Genomic DNA, 20335 nt, shown 5'->3' with positions numbered 1-20335 from the left:
ATGATTTGATGGACTATGGAATAAGGAGTGGCAAGAGCCTAAGCTTGGGGATGCCCATGGCACCCCAAGATAATTCAAGGACAACCAAAAGCCTAAGCTTGGGGATGCCCTGGAAGGCATCCCCTCTTTCGTCTTCGTTTATCGGTAACTTTACTTGGAGCTATATTCTTATTCACCACATGATATGTGTTTTGCTTGGAGTGTCTTGTATGATATGAGTCTTTGCTTTTTAGTTTACCACAATCATCCTTGCTGTACACACCTTTTGGGAGAGACACACATGATTTGAAATTTATTAGAATACTCTATGTGCTTCACTTATATCTTTTGAGCTAGACAATTTTGCTCTAGTGCTTCACTTATATCTTTTAGAGCACGACGGTGGTTTTATTTTGTAGAAATTATTGATCTCTCATGCTTCACTTATATTATTTTGAGAGTCTTTTAGAACAGCATGGTATTTGCTATGGTTATAAAATTGGTCCTAGAATGATGGGCATCCAAGTTGGGTATAATAAAAACTATCATAGAAAGTGCATTGAATACTAGGAGAAGTTTGATGCTTGATGATTGTTTTGAGATATGAGGATGGTAATATTAGAGTCATGCTAGTTGGGTAATTGTGAATTTGAGGAATACTTGTGTTAAAGTTCGTGATTCCCGTAGCATGCACGTATGGTGAACCGTTATGTGATGAAGTTGGAGCATGATTTATTTATTAATTGTCTTCCTTATGTGTGGAGGTCGGGATCACGCGATTGTTAACTCCTACCAACCATTCCCCTAGGAGCATGCGTGTAGTACTTTGTTTTGATTACTTGTAGATTTTTGCAATAAGTATATGAGTTCTTTATGACTAATGTTGAGTCCATGGATTATACGCACTCTCACCGTTCCACCATTGCTAGCCTCTCTTGTGTCGCGCAACCTTCGCCGGTACCATACACCCACCATATACCTTCCTCAAAACAGACACCATACCCACCTACTATGGCATTTACATAGCCATTCTGAGATATATTGCCATGCAACTTTCCACCGTTCCGTTTATTATGACACGCTCCATCATTGTCATATTGCTTTTGCATGATCATGTAGTTGACATCGTATTTATGGCAAGGCCACCATTCATAATTCTTTCATACATGTCACTCTTGATTCATTGCATATCCCGGTACACCATCGGAGGCATCCACATAGAGTCACATTTTGTTCTAAGTATTGAGTTGTAATTCTTGAGTTGTAAGTAAATAAAAGTGTGATGATCTTTATTAGAGCATTGTCCCAAGTGAGGAAAGGATGATGGATACTATGATTTCCCCACAAGTCGGGATGAGACTCCGGACTTTATGAAAAATAAAAGAGGCCAAAGAAGCCCAAATAAAAAAGAGGCCAAAGAAGCCCACCAAAAAAATGAGAGAAAATGAGAGAAGGGACAATGTTACTATCCTTTTTCCACACTTGTCCTTCAAAGTAGCACCATGATCTTCATGATAGAGAGTCTCCTATGTTGTCACTTTCATATACTAGTGGGAATTTTTCATTATAGAACTTGGCTTGTATTTTCCAATGATGGGCTTCCTCAAAATTGCCCTAGGTGTTCGTGAGCAAGCAAGTTGGATGCACACCCACTTAGTTTCTTTTTGAGCTTTCATACACTTATAGCTCTAGTGCATCCGTTGCATGGCAATCCCTACTCACTCACATTGATATCTATTAATGGGCATCTCCATAGCCCGTTGATATGCCTAGTTGATGTGAGACTATCTTCTCCTTTTTTGTCTTCTCCACAACCACCATTCTATTCCACATATAGTGCTATGTCCGCGGCTCACGCTCATGTATTGCGTGAAGATTGAAAAAGTTTGAGAATACTAAAGTATGAAACAATTGCTTGGCTAAAACCGGGGTTGTGCATGATTTAAATATTTTTTGTGATGAAGATAGAGCATAGCCAGACTATATAATTTTGTAGGGATAGCTTTCTTTGGCCATGTTATTTTGAGAATACATGATTACTTTGTTAGTATGCTTGAAGTATTATTACTCTTATGTCAATATGAACTTTTATCTTGAATCATTTGGATCTGAACGTTCATGCCACAACAAAGAAAGTTACATTGAGAATTATGCTAGGTAGCATTCCACATCAAAAATTCTGTTTTTATCATTTACCTACTCGAGGACGAGCAGACGACAAAGGCCTTTGCATCTCTGCCGTCGTCCAGCGGACGACAAAGAGGCCTTTGCCATAGCTTATTCAGCCAGACCTATTGCCGTCAGCTGGCTGATGGCAAAGGCCTTTGTTGTCCGCCAGACATGCCTTTGTCGTCAGCCATGGCGGACGGCAAAGTGCCTGATTCCTGTGGTGGTATTTATAGAGCAAAGAGGTGGTGCATGAGGCGGCCGAGGTGGGCACAACCAACCTGGACGCGCCTGGGCCCCCAGGCGTGCCCTGGTGGGTAGTGCTCCCCTTGGAGCCCCCCACGGGTACTTTCTTATCCCAAAGAGGTGGTGTGGGAGGCAGCCGAGGTGGGCACAAACAAGCAAAAAACAACAACTGGCACTGGGCACTATGTCAATAGGTTAGTCCCAAAAACTAATATAAAGCTGCTATAAAATGATTGTAAAACATCCAAGAATGATAATATAACATCATGGAACAATCAAAAATTATAGATACATTGGAGACGTATCAACATCTCCAAGCTTAATTCTTGCTCGTCCTTGAGTAGGTAAATGATAAAAACAGATTTTTTGATGTGGAATGCTCCCTAACATGTTCATCACACATTCTTTTCTTTGTAGCATGGACATTTGAACTTTTATATGATTCAAAACAATAGTCTAGTTTTGACATGAAGATTTCAATACTCAAACATATCAACAAGCAACCATGTCTTTCAAAATATCAACACTAAATAAAGTTATCCCTAGCCCATTATGCTCAATCATTGATCCATTCATGAAACACACTCCCATATTCGCTACACCCAATGCTCAAGTATGATCATAGTGCCCCTTAATTGGTGCTTTATAAGGGAAGATGGAGACTCAAATAAAAATAAAAAATTCATAAAGTAAAAGAAAGACCCTTCGCAGAGGGAAGTAGGGATTTGTAGAGGTGCCAGAGTTCAAAACGAAGAAGATAGAGATAAAACATTTTGGGTGGCATGCTTTTCCTGTCAACGAAAACGATCGAGTAGTTCCCAATACTTTACATGCTAGATATATCATAGGCGGGTCCCAAACAGAAAATAAAGTTTATTCCTTTTTCCACCATACTTTCACATTCAATGGCTAACCGAATCCACGGGTGTTGTCCATACCAACACTTTCCAAGGAATTTATTATTTGACAACATAAAGTAAATTCATTTTTCATTTCGGGACTGGGCATCCCTAATACCGTTGTTGTACTCTCGTGCAATGACAAGTGAATAAACACTCATCTTGAGAATAACACATCTAGCATGGAAAAATATCAGCCATCCCCTACTGTTTCATGAGCGGTACGAGCACACAAAAGAGAAATTTATTTTGAAATTTAGAGAGGGCACATAAAAATTTGCTTAGAACGGCAAAAGAATACCGCATATAGGTAGGTATAGTTGACTCATATGGCAAAACTGGGTTTAAGGATTTGGATGCACAAGTAGTGATCATACTTAGTGCAAGTGAAGGCTAGCAAAAGATTGAGAAGCATCCAACCAAGGAACGAAAAATCTCATAAGTGAGCATTAAGCATAACTAACACCAAATAATGCAGCACAAGTAGGATGTAATTTCATTGCATAATTATTGACTTTCGTGCTTCAATAGGGAATCACAAACCTTAACACCAATATTCTTACTAAAACATAATTACTCATTAACATGGCTCACATATTATATCATCATATCGCAAAACTATTACAAAGAATCAAGTTTATTTTGTCCAATGATCTTCATGAAAGTTTTTATTATATCCCCCTTGAATATCTATCACTTTGGGACTAATTTCATTTATTGCTATTGATAGCTCACACAAATCTAAGTGAAGAACATGAGCATACAGATTTCTTCTCTCAACATAATTTAAGTGAAGTGATACGTCTCCAATGTATCTATAATTTTTGATTGTTCCATGCTATTATATTACCCGTTTTGGATGTTTATGGGCTTTACTATACACTTTTATATCATTTTTGGGACTAACCTACTAACCGGAGGCCCAACCCGAATTGCTGTTTTTTTTTGCCTATTTCGGTGTACCGAAGAAAAGGAATATCAAACGGAGTCCAAACGGAATGAAACCTTCGGGAGAGATCTTTTTGGAACAAGTGCAATCCAGGAGACTTGGAGTGGATGTCAAGAAGCAACCGAGGCCGCCACGAGGTTGCAGGGCATGCCCTAGGGTGGTTGGCACACCCCCCACCCTTGTGGGCCCCTCGTGGCTCCCCTGACCGACTTCCTTCACCTACATATACTTGCATACCCTGAAAACATCCAGGAGCACCACGAAACCCTATTTCCACCGGTGTAACCTTCTGTACCCGTGAGATCCCATCTTGGAGCTTTTTCCCGCGCTCCGCTGGAGGGGGAATCGATCATGGAGGGCTTCTACATCATCGCCTAGGCCTCTCTCATGAGTTGTGAGTAGTTTATCACAGACCTTCGGGTCCATAGTTATTAGCTAGATGGCTTCTTCTCTCTCTTTGAATCTCAATACAATGTTCTCCTCGATCTTCTTGGAGATCTATTAGATGTAACTCTTTTTACGGTGTATTTGTCGAGATCCGATGAATTGTGGGTTTATGATCAAGTTTGTCTATGAGAAATATTTGAATCTCCTCTGAATTCTTTTATGTATGATTGGTTATCTTTGCAAGTCTCTTCAAATTATCAGTTTGGTTTGGCCTACTAGATTGATCTTTCTTGCAATGGGAGAAGTGCTTAGCTTTGGGTTCAATCTTGCAGTGTCCTTTCCCAGTGACAGCAGGGGCAACAAGGCACGTATTGTATTGTTGCCATCGAGGATAAAAAGATGGGGTTTATATCATATTGCTTGAGTTTATCCCTCTACATCATGTCATCTTGCCTAATGCGTTACTCTGTTCTTATGAACTTAATACTCTAGATGCATGCTGGATAGCGATCGATGTGTGGAGTAATAGTAGTAGATGCAGAATCGTTTCGATCTACTTGTCGCGGACGTGATGCCTATATACATTATCATGCCTAGATATTCTCATAACTATGCACTTTTCTATTAATTGCTCGACAGTAATTTGTTCACCCACCGTAATACTTATGCTATCTTGAGAGAATCCACTAGTGAAACCTACGGCCCCCAGGTCTATTTTCCATCATATAAGTTTCCAATCTACTTTATTTTGCAATCTTTACTTTTCAATCTATATCATAATAATACCAAAAATATTTATCTTATCTTATTATCTCTATCAGATCTCACTTTCGCAAGTGGCCGTGAAGGGATTGACAACCCCTTTATCGTGTTGGTTGCGAGGTTCTTGTTTGTTTGTGTAGGTACGAGGGACTTGCGCGGAGCCTCCTACTGGATTGATACATAGGTTCTCAAAAACTGAGAGAAATACTTATGCTACTTTGCTGCATCACCCTTTCCTCTTCAAGGGAGAACCAACACAGTGCTCAAGAGGTAGCATGAAGCATGATAGAATTTCTTTAAAATTTACTAACTCTCGAATAAATCTAAGTGAAGCACGAGATCATTTCTTCAAAAATAATAAAACACCCCATGCTCAAAAAGATATATGTGAAGCACTAGAGCAATTCCATAGCTCATAAAGATTTAAGTGAAGCATAGAGAGCAATTCTAACAAGTCGTAGCATAATTTTGGCTCCCTCAAATAGGTGTGTACATCAAGGATAGATGTCACAGAATAAAAAGAAAATAAAATCAAAGACTCATAAAATACAAGACGCTCCAAGCAAAACTCATGATATGTGACGAATAAAAATATAGCTCCAAGTAAAATACCGATGGTTGTTAGAAGAAAGAGGGGATGCCACTCGGGCATCCCTAAGCTTAGTTGCTTGCTTCTGTTTGAGATAATATATTGGGATGCCATGGGCATCCCCAAACTTAGGCTCTTCTTACTCCTTATTCCTCATCCATCGTGATCTCACCCAAAACATGAAAACTTCAATCACACAAAACTCAACAAAACCTTCTTGAGATTCATTACTATAACAAAGCAAATCACTACTCTAAGTACTATTGCAAACCCATTCATATTTTATTTTTGCATTATATCTACTGCATTCCAACTTTACTATAGCTTATACCCTCCAATACAAACCATAGATTCATCTAAATAAGCACACAACGCAAAGAAAACAGAATCTCTCAAAAACAGAACAATCTGTAGTAATCAGGAAACACCTTATACTTCTGTAACTCCAAAAATTCTGAAAACTTAGGACAACGTGGGCAATTTGTATATAAATCTTGTGTAAAAAATTCAAAGCAAAATCATGTTTATGTGATTTATGAAAATTATTTTACTGTGCGCGAAAGTTTCGGTTTTCCAACAAGATCAAAGCAACTATCACCCAACCTGATCCCAAAGGCTTTGCTTGGCACAAACACTAATTAAAACATTAAAAACACAATCATAACAGAGGCATAATTATGCAAACTCTCAACAATAGAAATAAAAAGGTAAAAATAAATTTTATTCATTGGATTGCCTCCCAACAAGCTCTTTGTTTATAGCCATTAAGATAGGCTTGAGATTTCAATGATGCTCACATAGAAGACAAGAATTGAAGCACAAAGAGAGCATCATAAAGCATGTGACCAACATATTTAAGTCTAACATGCTTCCTATGCATAGGCATTTTGTAGGCAATTAAATTATCAAGACAAGAAATATTTAGCATATGCAAGGAAGAAGAAATAAATAATAGCAATCTCAACATAACGAGAAGTAATTTAGTAACATGAAAATTTCTACAACCATATTTTCCTATCTCATAATAATTACATGTAGGATCATTTCAAATTCAACAATATAGCTATCAGATAAATTTTTCTCTTCATGATCCACATGCATGCAAAGTTGACACTCTTCCAAAATAGTGGGATTATCATCAAATAAAGTCATGACTGAGGGAGTCCTGGATTAGGGGGTATCCGGACAGCCGAACCATATACATCGTCCAGACTATTGAAGCGTGAAGATACAAGACTCAAGACTCCGACCCGTGTCCGGATGGGACTCTCCTTTGCGTGGAAGACAAGCTTGGCGATCCAGATATTATATTTCCTTCCTTGTAACCGACTCCATGTAAACCCTAGCTCTCTCCGGTGTCTATATAAACCGGAGTGTCTATATAAACCGGAGAGGATGGTCCTTAGAAGGCCGATCACAATTACAATCATACCATCATAGGCTAGCTCTTAGGGTTTAGCCTCTACGATCTCGTGGTAGATCTACTCTTGTACTACTCATATCTTCGATATTAATCAAGCAGGAAGTAGGGTTTTACCTCCATCGAGAGGGCCTGAACCTGGGTAAACATTGTGTCCCTTGCTTCCTGTTACCATCAGCCTAAGACGCACAGATCGGGACCCCCTACCCGAGATCTGCCGGTTTTGACACCGACATTGGTGCTTTCATTGAGAGTTCCTCTGTGTCGTTGTTGCAAGGCTTGATGGCTCGTCTCGTTGTCAAGGATGACATCATCTCTGGAGGAGCGCTGGCTGTAGGCCAGATTCTCCGACTTGGCGGCTTCATTATGTCCACCCCATTTGCTGTCACGCCAACGATGGCCTCTCGGGTCATCACACATAACCTTCGCATCGATTCGGAGCTTGCCGAACAGATGGATCCGATAGAGCTCACCTCTCTTAATGAGCTCTTGGATCGCATCGTCGCTTTGGGAGTCGCTACGGACTATGACCGGATTGGGCTTAAACCCGACCAGAGGGACATTAGATCCCCGCCGGCCACCCATGAGATAGCGGTAGTGGAGGAACCACACACGGGTCGCCCCTCAACTCTGAGGACGAATTATGTCCGGATCACCGAACTCAGTAAGCCGAACACCTACTCAAACGAAGACATGACCCGAGCCCCGGACTTAGAATCGGGCATTGGGCCGAAGAGAGTGGGTGATACTCCGGCCCCCGAACTGTCGGGCTCGGAACCTTCCGTGCCCCCGGGTGTCAGATCGGACCAAAATCCGGATTCAGCCAACGACACTCGCTCGGACTTAAACCGTCTCTCCCGCATCAGGCAAGAGCCCCTGGGCCAGATTCCTCCTTGCGCTTAACAAGGTCGAGGACTTCCACAAGGAGGACGTAGTCTCGGTTTTCTGCAAAAACTGCACGAACAAAGGACTCCTTAATGCTATAAGTCGCCGTGACATAGTACACTTTGCGGACTTGGCAACCATAGTACAGAACTACTGTGCGATGGAAAGCGCCTGGAAGACCCAAACCAAATTTTGGGATAGTACGGCCCTCACCAGAACCTTTGTCCAAACTAAACGGCCGAACTCTCATAAGTCGACCAATTCAATTCCCAAGAAACCAAAGCCCGCCCCAGGGCGTGGAACTGTATTGGAAGAATGGCTCAATGGGCCATGTAAGCTTCATAGTACGCCGGATGCAACACCAACCCATAGCCTTAGGGCATGTTGGATACTCCGGCAGGTAGCTAAAAGTGGCGAGGATCTCCTCGAGAGCCATAAAGCAAAACAACATACCACCAAGGAACACAATACGGTACTAACAGTCTTCGAGACCTTTGCCTCAAACAATAGGCGCAAGCAAGCTCATCGAAGCCCTACTGAAATCTGCCATGTGGCAAAAATAAATCCGTGGAACAACAGTGCTATAACTTTCAATGCCAGTGACGAACCCCAATTCCAAATCATCCGGGCACCAGCCGCTTTGGTCCTTAGCCCAATAGTGGACGGCTTTCGACTAACTAAAGTACTCATGGACGGCGGAAGCGGATTAAACCTGATCTACGAAGAAACACTCAAGAAGATGGAAATTGATAAAAGCCGCATTGAACAAAGTGGCACAACCTTCAGGGGAATTATCCCCAGTCGGGAGGCACGGTGTGCGGGACAAATCACACTCGATGTGGTATTCGGCACCCAAGTGAATTACAGGTCCGAAGAAATCACATTCCAAGTGGCTCCTTTCAGCAGAGGATACCACGCCCTTCTTGGGCGGGACGCGTTTGCAAACTTTCAAGCTATACCCCATTACGGGTACATGAAGCTTAAAATGCTCGGACCCAATGGAATCATCACTCTAGCTAGTGATCCGGACGTCACACTCTGCACGGAAAACAAAACCGCAGCACTAGCCTTGGAAGCACTGTCCGAAGCCCTAGCAGCAGAAGAATTAACAACGCTGCACGCCACCGTGGACAGGGACGACGTGATACTCGACAAACGACCCAAGTCCACCTCATTTAAACCCGTAGATGAGATAGTCAAATTCCAAGTCCACCCAACGGACCCCACGAAGAAAGCTTCCATCGGGACATAGTTGAGCCCCGCTATGGACGCTGCACTGCGAGATTTCTTATGTGAGAGTTGGGACATTTTCGCCTGGCACCCATCGGACATGCCGGGCATCCCGCGCGAATTGGCCGAACACAGCCTTAACATACTAAAGGGATACAAACCTGTCAAACAGACCCTAAGGCGATTTTCAGAGCCCAAACGGCAAGCCATGGGGGAGGAGCTAGCCAAGCTACTTGAGGCCGGATTCATCAGAGATATCAAACATCCGGATTGGCTGGCGAACTTGGTAATGGTACCAAAGAAGGACAAATCCTGGTGCCTGTGCGTCGACTTCAAAGACCTTAACAAGGCTTGCTCCAAGGATCCCTTTCCCCTCCCTCACATTGATCAAATCATCGATGCCACAGCAGGACACGACTCGCTGTGTTTCCTCAACGCCTACTCTGGATACCATCATATAAAGATGGCAGAGTCCGACCAAGCTGCAATAGCTTTCATAACGCCATATGGCCTTTTCTGCTTCAACACTGTGCCTTTCGGGCTTAAGAATGCCGACGCAACCTACCAACGCATGATTCAAACATGCCTGGAAAAGCAAATCAGCAAAACAGTGGAGGCATACGTGGATGACGTATTCATAAAAACAAGACACGTCGAAACCCTAATAGATGACTTGAGGCTTACGTTCGACAACCTTCGAACATACGACATCAAGATGAATCCAGAGAAATGCGTTTTCAGCGTCCCCTCTAGAAAACTGCTGGGCTTCATCGTTTCCAATAGAGGAATTGAAGCTAATTCAGCAAAACTCCGAGCTTTGTCGCAGTTGGCTATACCAATAGACCTCAAACACATCCAGGAACTAGCTGGATGCGTGGCTGCTTTGAGCCGCTTTATCTCCAGGTTAGGAGAAAAGGCATTACCTCTTTACCGCCTTCTTCGGCGCACCGAACACTTCGTGTGGATAGATGCAGCCGCGGCCGGACTCGATGAAATAAAGACCTTATTGGCCAATAATCCAGTCCTAACAGCGCCAAATATCGGCGAACCTATGCTGCTGTACATAGCTGCAACACATCAAGTTGTAAGCACAGTACTCGTCATCGAACGAGAGGTTGACGGATACAAATTCCCTCTACAGAAGCCGATTTATTATGTATCCATGGTCCTTACCCCATGCAAGTCCCGATACCCACACTATCACTAGCATACGCGGTCTTCATGGCATCCCGAAAGCTACGACAATACTTTCAAGAGTGTTCGATTACGGTGGCCTCCTAAGTACCACTAAACGATATAATAAATAACCGCGATGCCACGGGTCGGATCGCTAAATGGGCCATCGAACTCCTCCCGTTCGACATAATATACAAGCCTCAGCGGGCTATCAAGTCGCAAGTATTAGCTGACTTCGTCGCCGAATGGACGGAAGCCGAACTCCCTAAAGAGTACGACGCGTACTCTAACTGGATCATGCACTTAGACGACTCTAAAATGCTAGCCAGATTGGGAGCAGGTGTAGTCCTGACGTCTCCCACCGGAGACGCGGTCCAATACGTCCTCCAAATATTATACATAGACTCCAACAATGCAGCCGAATATGAGGCTCTATTGCACGGTCTTCGGATGGCAGTCTCTATGGGAATTCAACGCCTAGTGGTGCGCGGGGATTCAAACCTGGCAATATCACAAATCAACGGAGACTTTGATGCCAAGGATCGGAAAATGGCGGCCTACCGTAATGCCGTCCTGAAAATGTTAGCTCGATTCGAGGGGCTCGAATTTCACCATGTGGCTCGAGAAAACAATCAAGCGGCAGATGTCCTTGCCCGCATCGGCGCTAAACGCTACCCTGTCCCACTAACATATTCCTGGAAAGGCTCTTCAAGCCATCCGTGGTATGGGAAGGGGAGTCCGGCAATATCAGCACGGATCTGAATACATCCCCAGATTCTGAACTATAAGACATAATCGGAGGCTCTACCACCGAAATAACATCGTCATCCCACAAAATAATGGCTGTCATCGCCCCGTGGACTGAGCCTTTCTTGGCCTACCTAAATAGGCAGGAGCTCCCCAAAGATCAAAATGAAGCACGCTGCATCGTCCGGCATTCTAAAGCTTACAAAGTCCATGAAGGGGAACTCTATAAGAAAAGTGCGACCGGAGTGCTCCAATGGTGCATCTCCGAAGAGGAAGGGCGGCAGCTCTTGGCTGAAGTCCATGCCGGACTGGGCGGGCACCACGCCGCGGCTCGAGCACTAGTCAGCAACGCCCTCCGTACAGGTTTCTATTGGCCGACGACCCGAGAAGACGCATAGGACCTTGTCCAACACTGCACCGGTTGCCAGCTCTTTGCCAATCAGAGTCATATGCCCCCTACCGCTCTCCAAACAATCCCCATAACTTGGCCCTTCGCGATCTGGGAGCTGGATATGGTTGGACCCCTTAAAGGGGGAAGCCACAAGAAAAAAATACTTATTGGTCATGGTAGATAAGTTCACCAAATGGATAGAAGCTAAACCAGTGAAAACGGCCGAATCCGGACCAGTAATAGACTTTATATCCGGGGTCGTACACCGATACGATGTCCCCCACAGCATCATCATCGATAATGGCTCAAATTTCACGGCCGATGAGGTGAAATCTTGGTGTGGCAAATGGGCATTAAGCTCGACTATGCATCCGTGTACCATCCTCAAACAAATGGCCAGGTCGAACGGACAAACGGTCTCATCATGAGCGACATCAAACCTAGACTAGTGCGATCCTTGACAGAGTCGGATACTCATTGGGTCGAGGAGCTCGACTCCATACTCTAGGGGCTGCGGACCACGCCGAATCGCACCACCGGATATACACCATTTTTTATGGTGTACGGTGCGGAAGCAGTACTAACTTGCGACATACTACATGATTCGCCACGCGTACGCATGTACGAAGAGAAGGAAGCTGAGTTAGATCGGCAGGATAACTTGGATGCCTTGGAGGAGGAGCGCGATGTCGCTAAGGCCCGTTCCGCATTCTATCAGCAACAGGCTCGATGATACCAAAGCAGAGAAGTGCGGGCCAAAACTTATAATATTGGCGAGCTCGTTCTACACTTATCGGAGAAGAAGAAGGACAAGCTCAAACCCAAGTGGGAAGGTCCCTTCGTCATTGACAAAGCTCTCACCAGAGGAGTGTACTGCTTACGTAATGCGTCCGATAACAGACTCGAGCCGAACCCATGGAACGCGGCCAGACTACGGAGATTCTACGCCTAGCACCGAACTCGGTGTTTGTCTCCTTACCTCCCCTTTTTTTAATTATGCTCCCTCCCTTTTCCTTTCTCGATCTTTTTCTCTTCACTCGAAGTATTTAATACAGTGCGGACTCCCGGATTATTCCGGCCGCACTATGTGTGTAAGCAATACCTGGGGGCTTCCTATACGGATGCTAAACATAACTTACTCTAAAAGGCTTTTTGCCCATCACACATGCGTTTTCCATGTGTGCCTTTTCTTCACCATTATATGCATCGATATGACTTAAGATGTGGCCAAGCTGAGTTGCCTGGCTCCTGTGTTTATGCCCTACGTTCCCATTAATTCGGCTAGGGCATAAGGGGAGCACCTCTGCGATTGTTACTGCCGGTTCAGCCGGATGTGTACCTCAGACTGGGTGAAGCCGAAAGCTAGTTTCCTTAAGAGAATATTCGGTCGGTGAACAAAAGATGTCTTCATTTATCATAACATTAATCCCCAGAAGTTTTGTATCCTGCGCTATGGTTCGCAGTCCAGACATGTGCCTTGTCGCATGCTTACCTAGGGAAAGGAACCCTTAACGAAACTATTCTCCCTGGAAGATGTTTCTTACTATCCATGTAATATAACATAACTAGTTGGGTACTTGTCTGTTCAAGCACTTATGACCCCTACGCCTGGTTTCCATGCATACTCCGGTTTTGTATAACCGAGCGGGTATTCGGGCACACCCCGGACTGTAGGATCCGGTGGCTGAAGCGAAAAGGTCCGCCATGACAAATGATTTTAATTCGGCTAGGGGCTACTTATGTCCATTGAATTACACAGTCACTTGGACTGACTATATTCCTCCTCTATACCATCCAACATGCTATCTAGCTTACAATCCTGTTGAGAATACTTCGCGGCTAACGCCACCTGGTCATATACCAGACTCACGGGAATTTCTTGCCCATCTGGCCCTGCCGGTCCGACTTCGGCCATATGGTTCGGGTCCATCTTGGTGTAGCGCGTCTTCACCATAGCCCATGCTTCCCTTGACCCTGCCAGCAGGCTGACATCTTCCACAGTCGGAAGCGCCGCCATGCTCCTTGAAGCATGTCCACAAGCTCTCCCATGCCATTAGGCAGGAAGCTTGATGGCCATAAGGCCTGCGCTACGTCCCGCATCGCCTGTCGAGCTCGCTCGTGTAGCTGTGAGAGGTCTTGCAGTAAATCGCCTGCAGATGCGGGCATCTCCTCCTCAGGGCGACCCGTCAGCATTCCTACAAGCAAAACTCTTTCAATATACTTCCTCGCTGAACTATGCTACAGTTCGTCCAGGCACTTACCATAAATGCCGTGGCGAAGCCTTTCGTTCTCCTTCATGGAGTCCGCCAGCTGCGCACGAACGTCTTTCAATTCCACGTCCAGCCGAACATTGGCATCTTGGAGAATATTCTTCTCCTGCTTAACTTGCGTCAGAATGCGCTCGCCAGCCTTTAGTTACCTCTGGAGATGCGACTCGTCATCCCTCCCGCCCTCCGGATTTACTCCGGGGTTATCTGCAGAATATTCGGTTCAACTATCAGCCAGTTGCTAACTAGTACATTTTCGTACAATCGAGATAAATGTTACCAGATGAGGCCTTCTAGGATTCCTCTAGCTTGGCAACCGTGGCCCTCAGTTGGGTCTTGCACTCCTCTAGCTCCCGAGACAATTGCTCATTCTTATCTACAAGAACCTGCGCATAAATTGATACTTAAAACTGTTGTGCCAACCGTTTCAAGTCTCAGGGGCTACTGCTATACATGCTTATCAAACTTTCTTACCTGTATATCTTTGGTATACTGGTCCGTCGCCCGGGCGAGCCCGCCTTGAGCAGCTCGGATGTATGCGTCTCCCGAATTGAAAGCGTTAAATGCCTCTTCAGAAAAGATGTTGTTGAGAAGCACGGCCCGTCGGCGCCGGTGATTCATGGCGCTCTCTACTTCGGAATTTGTGGCAGAGAGCATGTCTGCGTCCTCTGTCGGAGGACTATGCGGCATCGGCCCTACGTCCGCCTCCTCTCTCGAAGTCGGTTCTGGAGCCCGACTGGTGGAGGCGTGGTTGGCAGGATCCCCGGATATAGTCCAGATACTCCTCTTCCTGCCAGGATGTAAAGGGCGCTGTTATACTTCAAATAACAATAATTACATGACAGGTTGTTTCCTAACCTCTGTAGAGGCGTGTCGGCCCTAACCGCCTTCCTCTTGAGCCTACCCAACCCGCACGCCTGTGGCTGACGAGACCTTAGGGGCTCGGCCTACGCTCCGAACGTCGCCTCTGCAAAAACACGACGCTTCAGGGATAAGGCGTGACACCAGGAGAGAATCCTCTTCAGAGGATCGAGTCTTCGGCTTGGCTTACACGCGACGAAGGTAGCAGTCCGGGATAATCAGCAGTAATAGCCACTGAGGCGCCGTCATGGCTCGCCCAATAAAATATCCCGTCGAGAAGCTCCACGGCCGCATCCGGGTCTTCTTCGAGTCCTAGATCCAGGGCCCTTTTGGGGTCCTCTGGCTGCGGGGAAGGGCTGCAGATTCCTTCTACAGCCCTCCTCAGTTCCCGGTCGTAAATATGAAGGCAGGTAACCTTAGCAAAGAACGCCACAATAAGTGAAGCGAGAAAATAAATGATGACTTACCCAGTTTGGGGGATTGTACATGGAGAATCCGTCCCGCGGTTTGATATGGAGGAAGTCTTCCTCTTCTCGTTTGTACAGGTCAGACAGTATCCTTGCGAGAGCGGTGGCGGAATCTGGACCCTTACGGCCACAACGGGTGGCATCGTCTGTCCCGTTGAAATACCACATGGGATTGCCCCGATATTGAAGCGGTTGCACTCCCCGCATTATGCATATAGCCATGACCTCGACTATCGTCAGTACGGATTTGGCCAGTAACTTTATCCTGCTCATCAGGAAATGTATTTCCCTGGTATCCTCTTCTTGGGGGCCTCGGGGGCGCCAGCTTAGGCGTGCCCTCGGCGGGGCATTACTGAACTTGGGGAGTCCTGCCCGGACTGGATCCGGAAGGGGAGCGTCGTCAATATAAAACCACTCTGAAGCCCAATTCTCTGGTGCCTTCTTGGGAGTGCCGGATAGGTATCCGGTCTCGCGATACGCCATACTTCGGCCCCACCCACTTGACATAGGGACTCTCCCTGGTTGCGGGGGACAAGGCAGAACAACTTCTTCCACAAACCGAAATGAGCTTCGCATCCTAGAAATAGCTCACAAAGGGCGACATACCCTGCTATATGTAGTACGGAGGCTGGGGTAAAATTGTGCAACTGGAGGCCGTAGAACTCTAGGAGCCCACGAAGGAATGGATGAATAGGAAACCCGACGCCCCTTAATAGATGCGGAATGAGGCATATTCGTTCCTCTGGAGACGGATTAGGGGATTTCTCCGCTTGTTCTCCGTCGTCATAGGTGGCTATTCCGGCTCGGACGGGTACCACGAACGCCGGTGGGAGAAGCCCTTGGGTTTGTAACTTTATCAAACGGCTATGAGAAACTGAACACTCTCCCTAGTCCCCCGGCTTGGGGCAAGGGGAGCGAGCAGAAGAGCTGCGACGACCGGCCATGTTGGGATGGTTTTTCGGGCGCTCTGTTGGATGCTTGCTCGTGGGGGAAGAGTGAGGTTTGGATCTGGGAATCCCCGTCTCTTCAAATAGACGGTTAGCCCGAAGGACCGAGGGTGGCAAATGCAAAAATGCCTCGATTCCTCGCATTCGCTCGTCACGTGGAAATGGTCATTATTGAGACACTGAAGCCGAGGAGTACAACATTGATGAGATGCCGGACACTGTTCGTCGTGATAGGTACATTGGAGTATTCGGAGAAGGAACCCGCCTTGCAATGCCGAAGACAAGACTGCGCGCTGGACTCACCCTCATTGAAGCCTGGTTCAGGGGCTATTGAGGGAGTCCTGGATTAGGGGGTATCCGGACAGCCGGACTATATACATCATCCGGACTATTGAAGCGTGAAGATACAAGACTCAAGACTCCGGCCCATGTCCGGATGGGACTCTCCTTTGCGTGGAAGACAAGCTTGGCGATCCAGATATTATATTTCCTTGCTTGTAAGCGACTCCATGTAAACCCTAGCTCTCGGTGTCTATATAAACCGGAGAAGATGGTCCTTAGAAGGCCGATCACAATTACAATCATACCATCATAGGCTAGCTCTTAGGGTTTAGCCTCTACGATCTCGTGGTAGATCTACTCTTGTACTACTCATATCTTGAATATTAATCAAGCAGGAAGTAGGGTTTTACCTCCATCGAGAGGGCCCGAACCTGGGTAAACATTGTGTCCCTTGCTTCCTGTTACCATGAGCCTAAGACGCATAGATCGGGACCCCCTACCCGAGATCCGCCGGTTTTGACACCGACAATGACCTTTCCAAGCCCACTTTCATCAAAAATTTCATAAGATTGAACACTCACCAAATATGTGGGATTATTTTTACCTAAAGTTTACTCTCTTCCAAACCCACTTTTAATATCATCACAAGCATATTCATCATGAGGTTTAAATAAATTTTCAAGATCATTAGAATCATTATCACCCTAATCATGATCATTGCAATAAGTAGTGGACATAGCAATATTAGCATCCCCAAGCTTGGGGTTTTGCACATTATTAGCACAATTGACATTAGTAGAATTTATAATAACATCATTGTAATCATGTTTATCATTGAAAGAGATATCATGAATCACTGTATCAAATTCTTCTTCCAACACTTCATCACAATCTTCAGATTCATGAATTTCAAGCAGAACTTCATAGAGATAATCAAACGCACTCAACTCAGTAGCAATTGGTTCATCATAATTGGATCTTTTGAAAAGATTAGCAAGTGAATGATGACCCATATCAATAGCTTTTTAGCAAACAAATAGAAGACACATGGTAACACAAGCAAACAAGAGATCCAAAAAAGAAGGGGAATAAAAAGGCAATTTTTGTGAAGTGGGGGAGAGGAAAACGAGAGGCAAATGGCAAATAATGTAAATTGCAAGGAGATTAGATTTATGATTAGGAACCTGGTAGATGTTGATGATGCTTCCCTGGCAACGACGCCAGAAATTCCTTTTGATGTTGGCTTGAACTACATTGGTATTTCTCCAAAGAGGAAGGGATGATGAAGCACAACAACGGTAGGTATTTCCCTCGGTGATGAGATCAAGGTTATCGAACCAGTAGGAGAACCACGCAACACTAAGTAAATGGTACCTGCACACAAAGAACAAATACATGCAACCTAGCATCTTAAAGGGGTTGTCATTCCCTTTCGGGTATCTGTGCCAGAAATTGTCAAGTTGACGGGATAAATTGTAGTAGATTGATAGATGAAAATAAAATTCAGCGAGGTATTTTCGGGTTTTTGGATCAATAGATCTGGAAATAAAAGCGAATAAAATAGATATCGAAGGAAAATATGATAAAGAAGAGACCCGGGGGCCGTAGATTTCACTAGTGGCTTCTCTCGAGAAAAATAGCATACGGTGGGTAAACAAATTACTGTTGGGCAATTGATAGAACTTCAAGTAAGTATGATGATATCCAGACAATGATCATCATATAGGCATCACGTCCAAGATTAGTAGACCGACTCTTGCCTGCATCTACTACTATTATTCCACACATCGACCGCTATCCAGCATGCATCTAGTATATTAAGTTCATGGAAAAATGGAGTAATGCAATAAGAACGATGACATGATGTAGACAAGATCTATTCATGTATGAATTAGACCTCATCTTGTTATCCGTAATGGCAATGATACATACGTGTTGGTTACCCTTCTGTCACTAGGATCAAGCACCATAAGATCGAACCCATCACAAAGCACCCCTTCACATGGCAAGAAAAATCCTAACTAAACGAAAGATTCGAAGAAGAAGAAATACGAGGCTATAAGTAATCATGCATATAAGAGATCAAAAGACTCAAATATCTTTCATGGATAAAAACATAGATCTTATCGTAAACTCAAAGTTCATCGGATCCCAACAAACACACCGCAAAAAAGAGTTACATCAAATAGATCTCCAAGAGATCATTGTATTGAGAATCAAAAAAGAGAGAGAGGAAGCCATCTAGCTACTAACTACGGACCCGTAGGTCTACAATGAACTACTCACGCAACATTGGAGAGGCACCAATGAGGATGGTGAAACCCTCCGTGATGGTGTCTAGATTGGATCTCTGTTTTCTGGAACTTGTGGCGGCTGGAATTGATTTTTGTTGACTCCCCTGGGATTTATGGAATATTGAGGTATTTATAGAGCCAAGAGACGGTGCGGGAGGCGGCCAAGGTGGGCACAATCCACCTGGGCATGCCCTAGTGGGTCGTGCTCCCCTCAGAGCCCCCCTCAGGTACTTTCTTGGCCCATCGTGTGTCTTTTGGTCCAGAAAAAATCAACAAAAAGTTTTGCTGCGTTTGGACTCCATTTGGTATTGATTTCCTCCGAAGTAAAAAAAAACAAGCAAAAAACAGCAAGTGGCACTGGGCACTATGTCAATAGGTTAGTCCCCAAAAAGATATAAAATTGCTATAAATGATTGTAAAACATCCAAGTATGATAATATAACAACATGGAACAATCGAAAATTATAGATACGTTGGAGATGTATCATATGCCCACGAGGCTCAAGCAATAAATCCGTCAAATCCCACCAATCCCTCTCTATCGCTTCTAACATCGTATCAGAGCCAAGAGGTCTTAAGTTCAAGACCCTTCCAACATAGTATTGAATAAAACAATTCTGTAGTCTACATCGATCCCATGTCTAAGGATTAAAATAATCTAGACGGGAGGCTGAGTGTTGAAATATATTTTCCGCCTTTCCTCCATCAATTCAGACTTCTGGATGAGTTGGCTGGTGCATGAATTCAATAGCGGGGTCATGCAGGGGCTGGAACCACTTGTCGGTGAACTGCAACAGCAGGCACGGCTTGCCAACACCTGCACAGACATGCATTCAGATGAAGGCAGGTGGGATAGATCTCCCAAGCAATGAGAGCAACCAAGAGCTTAGGGATCCATGAGGAACCCCCTTCGGGAATGAGCAGGAAGAGAAAGGGTCAACCGGGGGAGCATCTGAAGCGGACCTGTGTCACCGATGATGATGTACTTGAAGAGGTGGGCATATGACATCTCCTCCACCGCTGCTCGGAGAACTTGCGTGGGGTTTAGAGGACTCTGTGTGACTCTGCAAGGCCGAGGCGATGCCGAGAGGGCTGGAGGAAGGAAACTGTTATAATCGGTGGAGCGGGCCATGGGGTACTTCTCGTAAAAAAAGGCGATGGAGTAGCTACTGCCAAAGAGTCTGCATCCTTTGGAAATTGCAATGGTTTGATGCGTTGTGCGGCCCAAGGCCGAGTTAGGTGGCGTTTGACTTTATTTGCTACTCCATCAATAGCTAGTTTTCTGATGTCTCCTACGCTTTGGTTTGCAGGATGATACAGATTCAGATGATAAAGATGACTCCCAAATGTCTTCGGCCAGTACTAGCCGTCGGTCGATTGATCCTAGTAAA

At 45.0% G+C, this 20335-nt stretch overlaps 1 pseudogene; it reads right to left on the bottom strand.

Annotated features, from left to right (window-relative positions):
* Positions 1-19953, bottom strand: part of LOC119341457 — a 48204-nt pseudogene extending 28251 nt beyond the window's left edge.
* Between the last annotated feature and the right edge of the window lie 382 nt (positions 19954-20335).

The sequence above is a fragment of the Triticum dicoccoides genome, chromosome 7B (genome assembly GCF_002162155.2).
Source record: "Triticum dicoccoides isolate Atlit2015 ecotype Zavitan chromosome 7B, WEW_v2.0, whole genome shotgun sequence".
NCBI lineage: Eukaryota > Viridiplantae > Streptophyta > Magnoliopsida > Poales > Poaceae > Triticum > Triticum dicoccoides.
Note: the sequence above shows the minus strand (reverse complement) of the source record. Positions and strands in the feature narration are given on the sequence as shown.